Source organism: Hyperolius riggenbachi, chromosome 7 (assembly GCF_040937935.1).
Source record: "Hyperolius riggenbachi isolate aHypRig1 chromosome 7, aHypRig1.pri, whole genome shotgun sequence".
Taxonomy (NCBI): domain Eukaryota; kingdom Metazoa; phylum Chordata; class Amphibia; order Anura; family Hyperoliidae; genus Hyperolius; species Hyperolius riggenbachi.
This window is the reverse complement of record NC_090652.1, coordinates 226,241,243-226,256,055: the sequence shown is the minus strand read 5'-3', so window position 1 is coordinate 226,256,055 and position 14,813 is coordinate 226,241,243.

The window sequence follows — 14,813 nt, the reverse complement described above, 5'->3', positions numbered from 1 at the left end:
CCCCAGAATAGTGCCCCAGTATGGGTAGGTGGTGCCCCCCCGTCCGTCCCCGCCGCTGTTATTACCTTAACAGCTGCTGCTCTCCCCTCTCCAGCGCATGTGTTTATTTAAGGCAAGCAGCGTATCTCCCGGCTGCTCTGTGATGCGACAGGAAGCAGGGCAGCGGCTTCCTGTAGCGGCGATATGTATCGCCGTTACTATGGTAACCGAGCCCTGATTCCTGCGCATCACAGAGCAGCCGGAAGATTACATTTTTACTGTTTCATTGCTTCTGCTCAAGGATACATTCATTGACGTATGCCAGAGCTCAAATCAATAAACTATTGAGCCTTTTATCTCTTTCCAGCTATCAGAAGCCATTTACTGTCAGGAAGGGTTTTATGGCTGTAATTACTTATCAGGTTGAGCTATAGTCCAACCCAGTCCCGACCCAGAAAGAAACTGTTACTTGCATACCTGATTTTTTAACTTTTTCAGGCATACAAAGAAAAAAAAAAAGGAACACAGCATAGTCATTTGTATGCTTGGTACTGTACATACACATGTCCATCTCATCAAGTCATATGTCACTTCGGTTGTCCTAACATAATACACAGAAAAATGCACTAAATTGGCAGCCTTGGTTGTCCAAACCTAAAACCTTTCCAACTAATCCTAAAGGACATACGAGTTGAAAGCTTTGGCCAAAAAAAGTCTATACATACTTTAAGTAGGCTATCCACACCAGGATCAATGTCTCCGTCCCCCCCCCCCCCCACCAGGACCTGTTTCCCTGCCATCAGTCCCAGACCGGGCCCCAACCACAAGTAGTCGGTGATCTTTGCACCAGATATTCATCACCCAAGCATGCGCTGTTCACTCATGGATGCTGCTCTGGTTGCGCTCCCATCACCTTCATGATCATGTACTCAGACGCGCTGATGGTGTTGTGAGCGGGGATCACGAAGGTGCCAGTATTATGGCCAGAGCGGCATCCAAGAGTGAACTACGCATGTGCGGGTGATGAAAATCTGGTTCAAAGTTCAGGGCCTCGTCAGAGACAGCAATCCTGGTGTTGCTAGACTACTGAAAGTATGTACAGTGGGTTGCAAAAGTATTCGGCCCCCTTGAAGTTTTCCACATTTTGTCATATTACTGCCACAAACATGAATCAATTTTATTGGAATTCTACATGAAAGACCAATACAAAGTGGTGTACACGTGAGAAGTGGAACAAAAATCATACATGATTCCAAACATTTTTTACAAATAAATAACTGCAAAGTGGTGTGTGCATAATTATTCGGCCCCCTTTGATCTGAGTGCAGTCAGTTGCCTATAGACATTGCCTGATGAGTGCTAATGACTAAATAGAGTGCACCTGTGTGTAATCTAATGTCAGTACAAATAAAGCTCCTCTGTGAGGGCCTCAGAGGTTGTCTAAGAGAATATTGGGAGCAACAACACCGTGAAGTCCAAAGAACACACAAGACAGGTCAGGGATTAAGTTATTGAGAAATTTAAAGCAGCCTTAGGCTACAAAAAGATTTCCAAAGCCTTGAACATCCCACGGAGCACTGTTCAAGCGATCCTTCAGAAATGGAAGGAGTATGGCACAACTGTAAACCTACCAAGACAGGGCCATCCACCTAAACTCACAGGCCGAACAAGGAGAGCGCTGATCAGAAATGCAGTCAAGAGGCCCATGGTGACTCTGGACGAGCTGCTGAGATCTACAGCTCAGGTGGGAGACTCTGTCCATAGGACAACTATTAGTCATGCACTGTACACAGTTGGCCTTTATATAAGAGTGGCAAGAAGAAAGGCATTGTTAACATAAAGCATAAGAAGTCCCGTTTGCGGTTTGCCACAAGCCATGTGGGGGACACAGCAACCATGTGGAAGAAGGTGCTCTGGTCAGATGAGACCAAAATGGAACTTTTTAGCCAAAATGCAAAACGCTATGTGTGGCGGAAAACTAACACTGCACATCACTCTGAACACACAATCCCCACTGTCAAATATGGTGGTGGCAGCATCATGCTTGGGGGTGCATCTCTTCAGCAGGGACAGGGAAGCTGGTCAGAGTTGATGGGAAGATGGATAGAGCCAAATACAGGGCAAACTTGGAAGAAAACCTCTTGGAGACTGCAAAAGACTTGAGACTGGGGCGGAGGTTCACCTTCCAGCAGGACAATGACCCTAAACATAAAGCCAGGGCAACAATGGAATGGTTTAAAACAAAACATATCTATGTGTTAGAATGGCCCAGTCAAAGTCCAGATCTAAATCCAATCGAGAATATGTGGCAAGATCTGAAAACTGCTGTTCACAAAAGCTGTCCATCTACTCTGATTGAGCTGGAGCTGTTTAGCAAAGAAGAATGGGCAAGGATTTGAGTCTCTAGATGTGCAAAGCTGGTAGAGACATACCCTAAAAGACTGGCAGCTGTAATTGCAGCAAAAGGTGGTTCTACAAAGTATTGACTCAGGGGGATGAATAATTACGCACACCCCACTTTGCAGTTATTTATTTGTAAAAAATGTTTGGAATCATGTATGATTTTCGATCCACTTCTCACATGTACACCACTTTGTATTGGTCTTTCATGTGGAATTCCAATAAAATTGATGCCTGTTTGTGGCAGTAATGTGACAAAATGTGGAAAACTTCAAGGGGGCCGAATACTTTTGCAACCTACTGTATATCTTTTTTTAGCCAAAGTTTTCAATTGGAATATCCTTTAATATGGATCATATCAAAATGTTGAAATGCCAAGAAAATCTCACAATCTTGGTAGAAGGTTTCAAGACGCACATAATAGTGGTGATAGAATGCATTAAGCTAGGGTTACAGTGGTGCGTTGCAGTGCAATGTAACAAAGGCATTTTAACCCAAAGGGCTTCATTCACATAAGGGTGATAACTGAGTTATCACGCCTAAAAGCTTTGCACGTGCAAACAAGAGTGCTAAGTAATTTACACTCTAGTTTGCCCGTGAAAGCTAGGGTGCAAACTAGGGTGCAAACTACTTAGCACTCTAGTTTGCACGTGCAAAGCTTTTAGGCGTGATAAATTAGTTTTTTTAGGCGTGATAACTGAGTTATCACGCTTGTGAATCAAGCCCATAGTATTGCACTGCAATTATACTGTAAGTCTATGTGACGTTCAGAGTACATCTTGTGCAATGCAATCCAACAGGCTCTGGAGCATGCAGTGCATTACAGCATAACACACGCATTAACAGTGGCGGTGAATAATGTTTTTTTAATTGAATGCACGCTTCACTGTTGTGCTGTGTTCCCGTTTTTACAGGGACTGCAACACATCTCCCACTGTGAATTTAGCCTTACTGTTACTATCTTTGTAATGTATTCACATATAAGGTCCTGTTTCAGGAGCTTTTTGTTATTCTTCTTTTACCTTTATTTTTACTTTTTGATAAATAAAGTTCTGACAGATTGAACAAGATAATGATTGGAATGTTGTACTTTCTCTGGATAGATGACATAAGAGATAAGAGCTTGAGATCTTTGTGAAGGGAGTAATGTTCATAAAAATTGATGTTAGATTTATCTTCCAGCAAGCTCGGGCTCTGTGCTGAAGAAATATGTACACATCACTTTGTACTGTATGGAAATATTGGATCTCTTGTGTTACATGAAGTTCAATAGAAATGTTTGAAAATATAAACAAAGTGACACTGAACACGGAACACATTGAGGAGACCAACTAGCCATCTCCACTACGGTAAATAGGTAAGAGGAGTCATTTCATAACCAATTACTTATTCATCATCAAGGGTTACAAGTTGAGAAAAGAAACACCACCAACTGAAAATGTTTTTAATTAAATAATCACACGCATCTGGTTTTAAGAGTATTTCATTAAAAACTGCCATCATAATCCACATCTGTTTTCCAATTCACCACTTTTCATCATCAGAATGATTTTCCCTCTGAGGTTTTCCATTGGTCCAAACGAATCTTTGGTAGCAAATTCAAATAAATCCTGCTGAAAAATGAGAATTCAATATTTCGTCTTTTGACAGCACTAGTAAAAAAAAAAAAGTAAAAAAAAAAGGTCTATAAATATTTTAAAAATGCAGCAATGTTTACCCCATGTTACAAATACAAAAATTGATACCCCACATTACAAATACAGCAATTGTTACCACACATTACAAATACAGCAATTGCTGCTCCGCTTTACATGCAGCAATTATCCCACATTTAAAATACAGCAATCACCCCCACATGAAATGCATCAATCACACCCATATATGAAATAAAGCAGTTACCCCCACATATGAAATCTCTTGGGAAAAACAGGAACTTTGCTTAGGACTAATGAGTTTTGGAAGGTATAATTGATACCTGTCAGTTTGAAGTATTGATTAATCAGGTGTCAGGTAAATAAACTAAAGTTTCCAAACTTGGTTAGCCCTGTGCAAAGTTCTGGTTCTGCCCATGGGAATTCTGCAACCCATGGGGTAATACAAAATACAATTACTTACAATATAATCTTCAGACTTTTGATTTTGTGTAAGTGCAATAGCTTGCTATTAAACTATATGAAAAGAGAGATATTAAAGACAGAATTATGCTATGGAATGTGTTTATTTCTAGAGATAATCAGATCATGAGTCCATAGCGTGAGAAATGCACAGCCAATAAAAGTAAAGTGTGTCCGGTTACTAAGGAGTCTGGTGAGTCTGGTCACCTCTCCGTGATGCTGTGATTGTACTGCATTTCTCTCTGGTTAGAATAAGTGGATTGTTTTCACAGGTCCCAAAAGAGCTCTTAGCACTGCTGACCGTGATTTTGCTTAAGAGCTCTGCAAAGTTTGATAAAAGTTATGTGAACTTTTGCACAATTCGATAACAGCAACTTAAAGGCACCACTTCAGTGGCAGAGACTATTTCTGTTTAATATTTAGTGCAGCCCTGAAATATAGCACTGAATGTTTCAACTGTTGTCCATAACCCATTGTACAAATGAACTGTGTTGAACTCCCTGGCCTTGATTCTTCTAGGAATATAATGAGGTAGGAACAAATCTGAGGAAATCTTCATTTCTGATTGTGTTTATCTCCTTAGACCAGGGGTGTCAAACTCGCGGCCCGCGGGCCATTTGCGGCCCTCGATACAATATTTTGTGGCCCTCGCTGGCAAAAGCTTCCTTATAGTTCGCTTCAGTGCTCCCAAGTAATCCGCTGCATCCCCGCCGCTAAACGAGGGCTGCAGAGTCCCCAAATTGCCCAGGGAGCAATCCTCCGGCATTTCCTGGAAGGGGCAGAGCTTTCAGCTTCAGCTCTGCCCCTCCTGACGTCAATCGCCTCACGGATGACTGCCTCTCCCCGCCCCTCTCTGTGAAGGAAGAGTGAGAGGGGCGGGCAGAGGCAGCGATGCGCCGCGATTGTGAAATTTCTTATGTGGCCCAGCCTCATCCTGACTTTGCCTCCTGCGGCCCCCAAGTAAATTGAGTTTGAGACCCCTGCCTTAGACAGTAATATTTCCATTAAGTGTGTTTTAATAATTTTCTTGTTATTAGGCTGAGAAAAAAGACAGCAATTAATGAGACCTGGAAAGAGTGACTTAGAAATTGTGAAGAACACCTCCCAAGCAAAAGCTTTGCTAAACTCTGATAAGGTCAAATAACAGCATTTCAGAAACATAAAAAGGTATTTGAACTTTGCTTTTGGCTAGGAGTCAGGACCAGTCTATGCCAGATTAGCAACATTTATGGTCACATGGGACCTGGTGCACGATCCTACAGGCACTCTAAGATGTTCTACACTGACCTCACAAAACTGTTCATTGACCTGAAGAAGTGGGTTCACACCCATGACATGTATTGTCTGGTGTGTGGTTTAAATACATTTCTACATTTTTACTTCAACTATGCTTTATTCTTGAGGTAAGTTTTTCTTATGTTTAAACCTGTTTTTAGATATTTTATATTTTGGGGGGCATTTTAGGATCTGCTGTGTCAGAAAACTGTTCATTAACCTGAAGAAGTGGGTTTACACCGGTGAAACTGTTGTCTTGTGTGTTTAACCTTCTACATTTTTACATCAACTATGCTTTATTCTTGAGGTAATTGTTTATGTTTTAAACTGTTTTTAGATATTTTATATTTTTAGGGCCAATTTACGATCTACTGTGTCTGTTCACTACTTTTGTTATTTGTTTGTATCCGTCATACTTTTTGAGAATGGACAGCAAGGAAGAAACTGGGTCTGGGGGACTGTATGTAGCACTTGTATGCCCGCTAGTCATTATTATCACCAGCATTGTGCCCTCCAGCCTTGCTCTGCTTCTAGTCTATGGTGGGTCGCACGACACACTGCAAAGCCCCATGTCCCTCTCCCGCTGAACTGTGGAGACTTGTTGCTTGGGTGTAAGGTAATTGTCCGGGGACTAATCTGGTGGCTCTGCATGCCAGGCTGTCAGTCCTCATGTCTACGGACTGGGCACTTGACACTGGACTGCAGTGGCAGGTGAGGATGCTTTGCTGTCATCCCCTACTGCTGTTGCTAGTAGATAGATGCTGCCTATTCACTACCAGAATCATAAACCTCACAGCTAGTTTTGTAATGTCTGTGTTAGCAATACAAATGATAGATGCAGTCTGTCTCTTTAGTGCTTCATGGTGTCTGCCAGTGATTGTAGCATAAGCGGTGTCCAGAAGTTGTACAAGACAAACGTACAAGACAGCATTTTGAGTGCCACCACCACAATGGCAACAACAAAAACAATGAAAATGGGCATGTCTGAATGAATCCTATAGATAACACAGAATTTATCCACATCCCTTTTTCCGCTTGTCTCCTGTGTGGACAACAGTCTGTTGTGTGAGCCCAGCCTTCTTCTTGGATATGCTATATTTACCTTGTGTACAGGGGGAGGGGAGTAGAAGGAAGCTAACGTTAGTAAACTGTACATACGCTTTAAATCAGAAGGGGTCTTTCCCAGATGTGTAACACTTGAATGTTACAGATTAGTCACACAACGCAATATTGAACGTCCTGAATGTAATCAGAATACCATATGTTTTCTTTAATCCCAATGAAAGTTTTATTCTGGACACCCAATATATGTTGTAAGTGCAAGAACTGTTTTAAACATATGGCAATGTAGCCAGTAGGTTAAGCATCATTACACTGATAAAGTTCCCCTGTTATTTTCTCCAGACTTTATTTAACATGATGGATGTTTAACCCATTTGTGATGTTCCAGGAGGGATGGTTTGGAACAATTGTTGATTTACTCTATGAACACAACATGCCTGTTAACACTGACATGATAATTAAGGAGTTAAATAATTGTGGATACATCTGTTTATCTTTCATGTACCTGACTGTCTGTAAAATAATTTTGTTCAGGCGTGCCCAGGCATGCGGTGGGGATAAGAGCTTTGCGGATTTCTTTGATGCTGAATTAAAAGATAAATCCTCAAAAATAGGATTAACATCCTATCAGGGCAATTTATATCAGAGCACAGTTATATCTTAAAGTTAACCCATCCTCCTCAGGTTAGTAAGGTGGCATCAGGGCAACCCTGCTAAGTTTCACAACAACATACCAGCACTTCTCTCCCCTCCGCTGCTTTGTTTAAGGATATTCTTATGTTAATCAATGTAACAGCAACTTTTTGGAAAAGTTACTTTACAACAAATTACTCCTCGTGTACCACAGGTGGTTGGTAAGGTCTCCTTTCTCCAAAACAGACATGGCATGGCTCTTGATTATGATTATATTAATTTCACTAATAGGTCCCCATCCTAAAGTTCATAACCTTTGAAACCCAAGTCTTTTTATAGTCTGAGACAGATGGAGAAGAAGAGGAGGCAGCAAAGGTCTGCAGGATGGCCTTCATCAGGCATTTCAGTGATCTGTTGGACCTATAAGCCCAAACAGAAACTCAACTTGGAGCTATGAAGAGTCAGGTGCTAAACCATAACTCCAGAGGTAACTTTGCAGCCATGTGAGTTAGCCATGTGATTCTGATCTGAGAGGGCTCTATTTGTTGGCCACATCGGGTGAGTACCCATCTATCAGTGTATGGGCTCCTTAAGATATCTTCCCATTCCTCATCATCAAGAGCAGGAATATCTCCCTACCATTTCCTTTTGCATCTCTCTACTTTCCAGCTTCCCATAGTCATAAGGCCTATGCAATTTGCTAATAGCATTTTTTGAAGATCTTTCTTAATCAGTAACTTTTCAATTTTAGCTTTCTCTATCATGACCTCTCCCAAGGGTGATTGGATGAGAGTAGGGGTTTAAGTCTGGTCTTCATGGTGTAAAAACATCTGAAAATAGAGAGACCACATGACAGGGTGAGGCTACCCCTGCAACCAATAAAAGAGGGTATCTCAAGATTAACGAAGTTTAGGAAAATCCTCTGCTATGCCATTTGGTAGTAAGGAGATGGACTGGTCTCTGATGGGAATGAATTTGTCACACAGTGACCAAGATGGTGGGAAAGTGTGGTGGTGTAAATATGAACATTTACACGTTTCTTCTCCCACTGGATCCTTTTCCAGATGTAGATATACCATTAGTATAATAAAGACAGAATGTAACAAAACAGTAATAAAATCATCCACATGATATATATAACCGCAAAGGTGCTAATTTGTCTCTTTCATCAGTTTAGAACATACTTCAAACCCCTCATCTATGGTTACCTGTCAGTGCATCTAATTACACATCTGTGTCACAATGTGAAGCTGGTGAGAAGCTTGATGTTAATTGGCAAAATGCCCACATTGAAAATGCACATCCTGAAGCAAAATATACCTTGTCTGAACTTGCCTGATTAAAAGAGGAGCTGAGTGTAAAAATCTCAGCTTAGCTGAACATCTAAGAAAAGTCCTGACAAAAATAAAACAATAACTGACCACAGTTGAAAACAAAACTGAAAATACCAAATGTTCAGGATTCTCTCTCCTCCTTTTTGCCAAAAAAGGATGATGCCTACTTGGATGGATGCCCAATTTCGGCTAGTATAATATCAGTAAATTTAACGATATTCTACATTTTGAAAGTGGCAATTACAATAGTAAAATATTAGTAGATAATACTAAACCTAACCCTGTTTTCAAACAGAAACGTCTGTCTACCTGTGCCTAACTTTAACCACAGCCCTGGCACCGTTTAACCCTAAATTCACCCCCCTGATGCCCAATCTTACCCCCCACATCTAACCTTTAAGAAATCCCCTAACTCCTACTCTGAAAACCCCCCACTCCTAACCTTAACCACCACCCCCTCGACTAACCTTAACCCCCTCTCCCCCCATGCCTAACCTTAAAACCCTCCCTACGGATGTCTAATCTTAACTTCCTCACACCCCCACCCTGCAATTTCGCCTCATAAGAAATTACACTTTGTGCACTGCATATGGGTTAAACTATGAAATAAATAGCATGGGCTGGGGCCGCCCGCAATGAAGAAAATGTAGCGTCAACTATCTGGTGCCGTCAGCAACCAAAGTTCATACATTTTTTTTAAATATTTTGTATTGGTGCCTATGGGCTGCCCAAACATGTGACGCTAATGGGTGCCCACGTTTCCTGCTTCCAGAACATAAATTAGCAACACTGACTGAAGTTTGCATATTTATTCTGAATGGTTATATTGCCAATTAGTAATAAACTTTCCCTCCTCACCATACTGTGTCACTGGTTTGTAATAAGTTATTGGGTATTCTGTGAACAGATATCATAGACGGGATATCCAGCCTATGCACTAAACCAGTGGTTTACACCTCTTACACCTCTTTGACAGGTGACTTTGCAATTATCCTTGGCAGATTTTAGTGCGTAATATAAATTCTTATGTTTAGAGGGCTTGATGTAAAACTCACACTGGGGTCATGAGCTCCTAAGGTAGGCTACTGCTCCTGTTTACCCTAAATCATCCATCAAAAAAAAGATTTCCAGGCACAATTGTATCCCAGAGTATCCCCCTTCCCCTGCACATTAGATAAAAGCAATTCAAAGTTATAAGTACTTTGATTCTTTTCAAAATTAGTCGTTTACATAAGAAAACATCTCTAATGACTTCTAGTGTGCAGATTGTAAGCTCGCAGCAACCGCCTTCCCAGGTCCACCTCGGAAGACACAGGTTATGCCACGACCATTGGACATACAGTGGTTTCCCATACTCCATGCAATTGAAGTAGTTGGAGCTGCAGTTACATTACTATTCGTTCAATTATTTGATGTCCTTCTCCTTGCAAATGATCTTTTATAAAATTGCATGAAGAAGGACATTAGTTCAAAATAAAAAGGTTTTCCAAGTCCTACCTTAATATTGCAATCTTTACAGAAACTGAAAGAGAACCTGACGTGGAGGAATACTGAGCTGCTGATCTTCATTCTCTAAAAAACAATGCCAGTTATCTGACTTCTGAGCTCCACCTCTAATACTATAATTCACTGGCCCAGAATGAGCATGCACCAGATGCTTTGACTCTGGTCTCTCTCAAGTGGTTGCATGCTAGTTGCAGGCGTGTGATTTAAAAACAACTAAAGCCAAAAGCTCAGCAAGACAGCCAGGCAACTAGCATTATTTATAAGGTTACCTTGAAATACACAGACTGCATTGCCTGCTGCTTGTCCAGGATTCTCTTGTTGAGGACTGTTTCCTGACTGTTCTTTATAGCTGTACTACTCTGGTTATTCTGTTTATTGCTCATTAGCTCTCAGGTCTCAGGAACCACACAAATACTCCGCCAGGTCATAAATCAAATGCTTCTGTCTGTTACCCAATATATAATGAGTGCCCATTTATTTTCGCCCCTTCAGCTTTCAGGCATAACCTGGATAAAATACAGAATAGAAACAATGCTTTGTGTGTGCCTTAGACCAGTCACAGCGATATGGCACCTCTGAGAACAGAAGTTCTCTTAGGAAGTCACATCCCCTGCAGGGTACCTGAAGTTTCAACCAAAGCTTACATGAGCTCTCTTTGATTGTATTCAGAACTTGGCTGTGTAATCCCTAAGCCCATGGCTGCAGATCAGGAATATTTCACCAGCTCACATGGAGGCTTTGCATCCGCTCAGCTGCTTTTAATGAAGCTACCGGCTGCTTCGGCATGAGACCAGATTCCCCTCATAACCAAAATGTTATTTTTCTACAAACAGCTGGTAGCCAATAAAAGTGGGCATAAAATGAAGATCAAAACTATGCAGCCAGAGCAATAAAAAAGAAGGGATAACATAAGCAGGCCCTCCCATGGATTCTCATTATACTCATTATCGGAGACCAGTTTTGGTAGTGGGTTGCATCATCCTACTCTCGTAGGCTAGTGGCCTGGAGCTCTGTAATCCCTTGAGTCTTGGTAATTATCTATGTTTAAATAATATACTGTACTATACTTTCTGGTCGAAAGTCAGATAACTCCACATTAATTATTATATACTGTATATCAGCTAATGACTGAAGAACTGAAAGGGAACCTGTACTGAGTAAAATTATTTAAAATAAACACATGAGGTAACTTCAAATGAACATTACATAGTTACCTTGCCATCAGTTCCTCTCAGAAGCTAACCATTTTCTTCTGACAATGATCCATTCCAGTTCTGACAACATTTTGTCAGAACTGAAATATATGTCAGTTATAGCTGAGAGGAGAACTGATGTGTCCATGTTTCCCTATGGCTCAAGTGGCGATGTTACAGTTTAACTGTGTGCTGACCAGAAAGCTGTTATGGAGTGATGGCCATTTTCAAAATGGAGGACAGAGAATTTAATTGATCACGGTGGACGAACAGGACGCAGGAGAGGAGAAAGAGATTGATAAGTAGAGTACACGGGAGGTAAGTATGACTTGTGCATGTTTATTTTGACTTTTAATTTTCAGTTCAGATTTTCTTGAAGTAAGAGAGGAGAGCTGAGGTGAATGGAAGGAAGGGAAACGTAGAAGCTGTAACCAAGGATTGAACTTCATTCCAATCAGTAGCTGATACCCCTTTTCCTATGAGAAATCTCTACCTTTTCTCGAATAGATCAAACATTAAAAACAATCACAAATCAGATTGGACCTGTTGGAAATTATTGATTCGACCCAAAATCTGACGGAGAATTGCATGGTGTGCACCAGGCATAAGAATCATGAAAGGCAGGCAAATGAGTTAACTGCAAAGCTTTTAGGCAGATGTAGGAACAAAAGTTATAATCGCTGTACGTATAAACAGAATCATCGAGTTATCACCTTTCTCAAAGAAATCAGGAACATTTCTCCTTATATGCTATGAAAAACTTTACAACGTTACGCACAGTGGAAAAAAGAATTGTTCCACATCTTCTCATTACGAAACATGAGATGCACCTGGAGGGCTTCTTGGCAAAACATTTTAGAAGGAAGGAACAATGCTAATACTGTACATATAAACAAATACAGACATTATTGCCTTGTTGAAAACATTTTTCCTTATATCCTGCCACTGTGTACAACGTTATGTACCGTGCTAAAATCATTTTGCACGCTGCGCTTACTACGAAACTAAAGATGCCATTGAAAGGCTTCACTGAAAATCATTGTATAAGAACAACAATTATATATATTGTATATGATAAGTGTGCAGGAGTTCATATGTAGTGGCTGGATAGTGGACTGGTTAAGGGCCCTGCCTCTGACACAGGATGTCAGGGCTCTTGTTGTTCAGTAAGCCTGCACCTATTTAGTAAGGAGTTCTTGGGCAAGACTCCCTAACACTGCTACTGCCTACTGAGCACGCCCTAGTGGCTGCAGCTCTGGCGCTTTGAGTCCACTAGGAGAAAAGCGTGATAAAGATGTTCTTTGTCATGTCTTATGTATTCAAGAAGTTGAGGACCTTTCTCCTAAAAGGCTCTTAGCCCACATAACTTTACATACATGTGTCGATTTCAAGAATCAGGCGCTAATCCTTGTGGAGTATGCAATTTTTTTATACCATAAGAAATTGTATGGTGCATCATACAGCAATAGGCCTGTAGTCCCTGGAAGCCGATCAGAAACCTACGCATTTAAAAATTCGGTTTAGGTTGGTGTTAAAAGCTGTGGAGGTAAATTGTGGGTGTGATGGAACAGATAGTTCTAAAGCGCCACATGTGCTTCTGATTATGATGGAAAATGTAAAATAACTGCGCTTCAAGCAGAGATGTCCATTTATCTGTGAATTACTGAGTAACTGAGAGATGAATGAGCCTCTAGGCAAGTGTCATGGTTTGGGGGGAAATAAGAGGCAGAGGCCCCTGTGTAGTGTAGGGGATAGAGTGTGCTGAAAGACCTGCTAGCCGTAATTACAGAACAATAAACACATTTTCAGAATGGAAGAACAAAACAGCCCTGCTTTAATTATAATAAATGGTGTTTCTTTTGCCCCAGATCTTCTGTTGTAATACTTTCAACACCAAAGCCGTTTTCTAGCATTGCAAAGCAATTTTCAGGACATTTGGCAGCTGTGCCAGTTTACCTAACCATGTTACGCTTGACTGCGTTTCACATGGCCAGCACTGTATAAGCTAGCATTGTTATTATTGAGCTTGATCATGAAATATTTCTGGGTTTTTAAATGCTCCTTAAGATCATAAAGCCTGGATAGAGGCGGAAGCTGTAATGCAGAAAAATTAAGTTTTGTATTTTACAGATTTGAGACTCATAATGATGATGTGGAAAATTATTAACATTTATGAAAGGTTGCAAAAAGTAAGTACACTTTGTAAGCATGCTGGAAGTCATCGGTATTCTTCTTGGCAGTGGGGTTTAAAGCAAGGTTTAAGAAAATGAAGATTACAGAAACAGGACATGATATGAAAATTACGCAAGTAAATTATACCTACAATAATGAAAAAAAAGCGCGTCTAAACTCCTGAGTAGTAACAACAAATGTGACCATTAGTTATGTCTGCAGTGCCCACATATTTAATCTAGGTTCTGTTGGTCTTTGGTCTTTGGAGACATAAGTGAAAACACACTATGACAATTGACAAACTATCAGGAGACCAATGAAAAACAAGCAAACTGACCAAAACACCTATTTGGGTTTCAGGTAACATGTAACAGATTAGAATTTTGGCTCCTGGGATGTATCCAAGCAGAGGATTTGGATAGTGCAACCCCATTCACCACCTCTATTTAGCCTGTGTACATGTTCCTTGTTCATGCCCTTAAAGGGATACTGTCGGGGGGACGGGGGAAAATGAGTTGAACTTACCTGGGGCTTCTAATGGTCCCCCGCAGGCATCCTGTGCCCACGCAGCCACTCACCGATGCTCCGCTCCCGCCTCCGGTTCACTTCTGGAATTTCAGACTTTAAAGTCTGAAAACCACTGCGCCTGCGTTGCCGTGTCCTCGCTTCCGCTATGCTACCAGGAGCCCACAGCGCAGGCACAGACCATACTGGGCCTGCGCTGTGCGCTCCTGGTGCCATCAGCGGGAGTGAGGACACGGCAAAGCAAGCGCAGTGGTTTTCAGACTTTAAAGTCTGAAATTCCAGAAGTGAACCGGAGGCGAGGCCGGAGCATTAGGGAGTGGCTGCGCGGGCACAGGATGTCTGAGGGGGACCATTAGAAGCCCCGGGTAAGTTCAACTCATATTCACCCGACCCCCCTACAGTGTCCCTTTAAGTTCATGAATTTATAATTACTGTATGTTGACTAGTGTTGCTGGGAGCTAACTTTTGTATAGAAAACTGTAGGTTGGGAGGGAGGAATGGACACCCTGGAAAGAAAAATCACAGAGACACTGAGAGCCCCAATAGTATATGTCACAACAAGTTGGAGGATAAATTGCAATGAAAATTGGTACTCACAAAGGAAGTATGCAAGCGGGGCA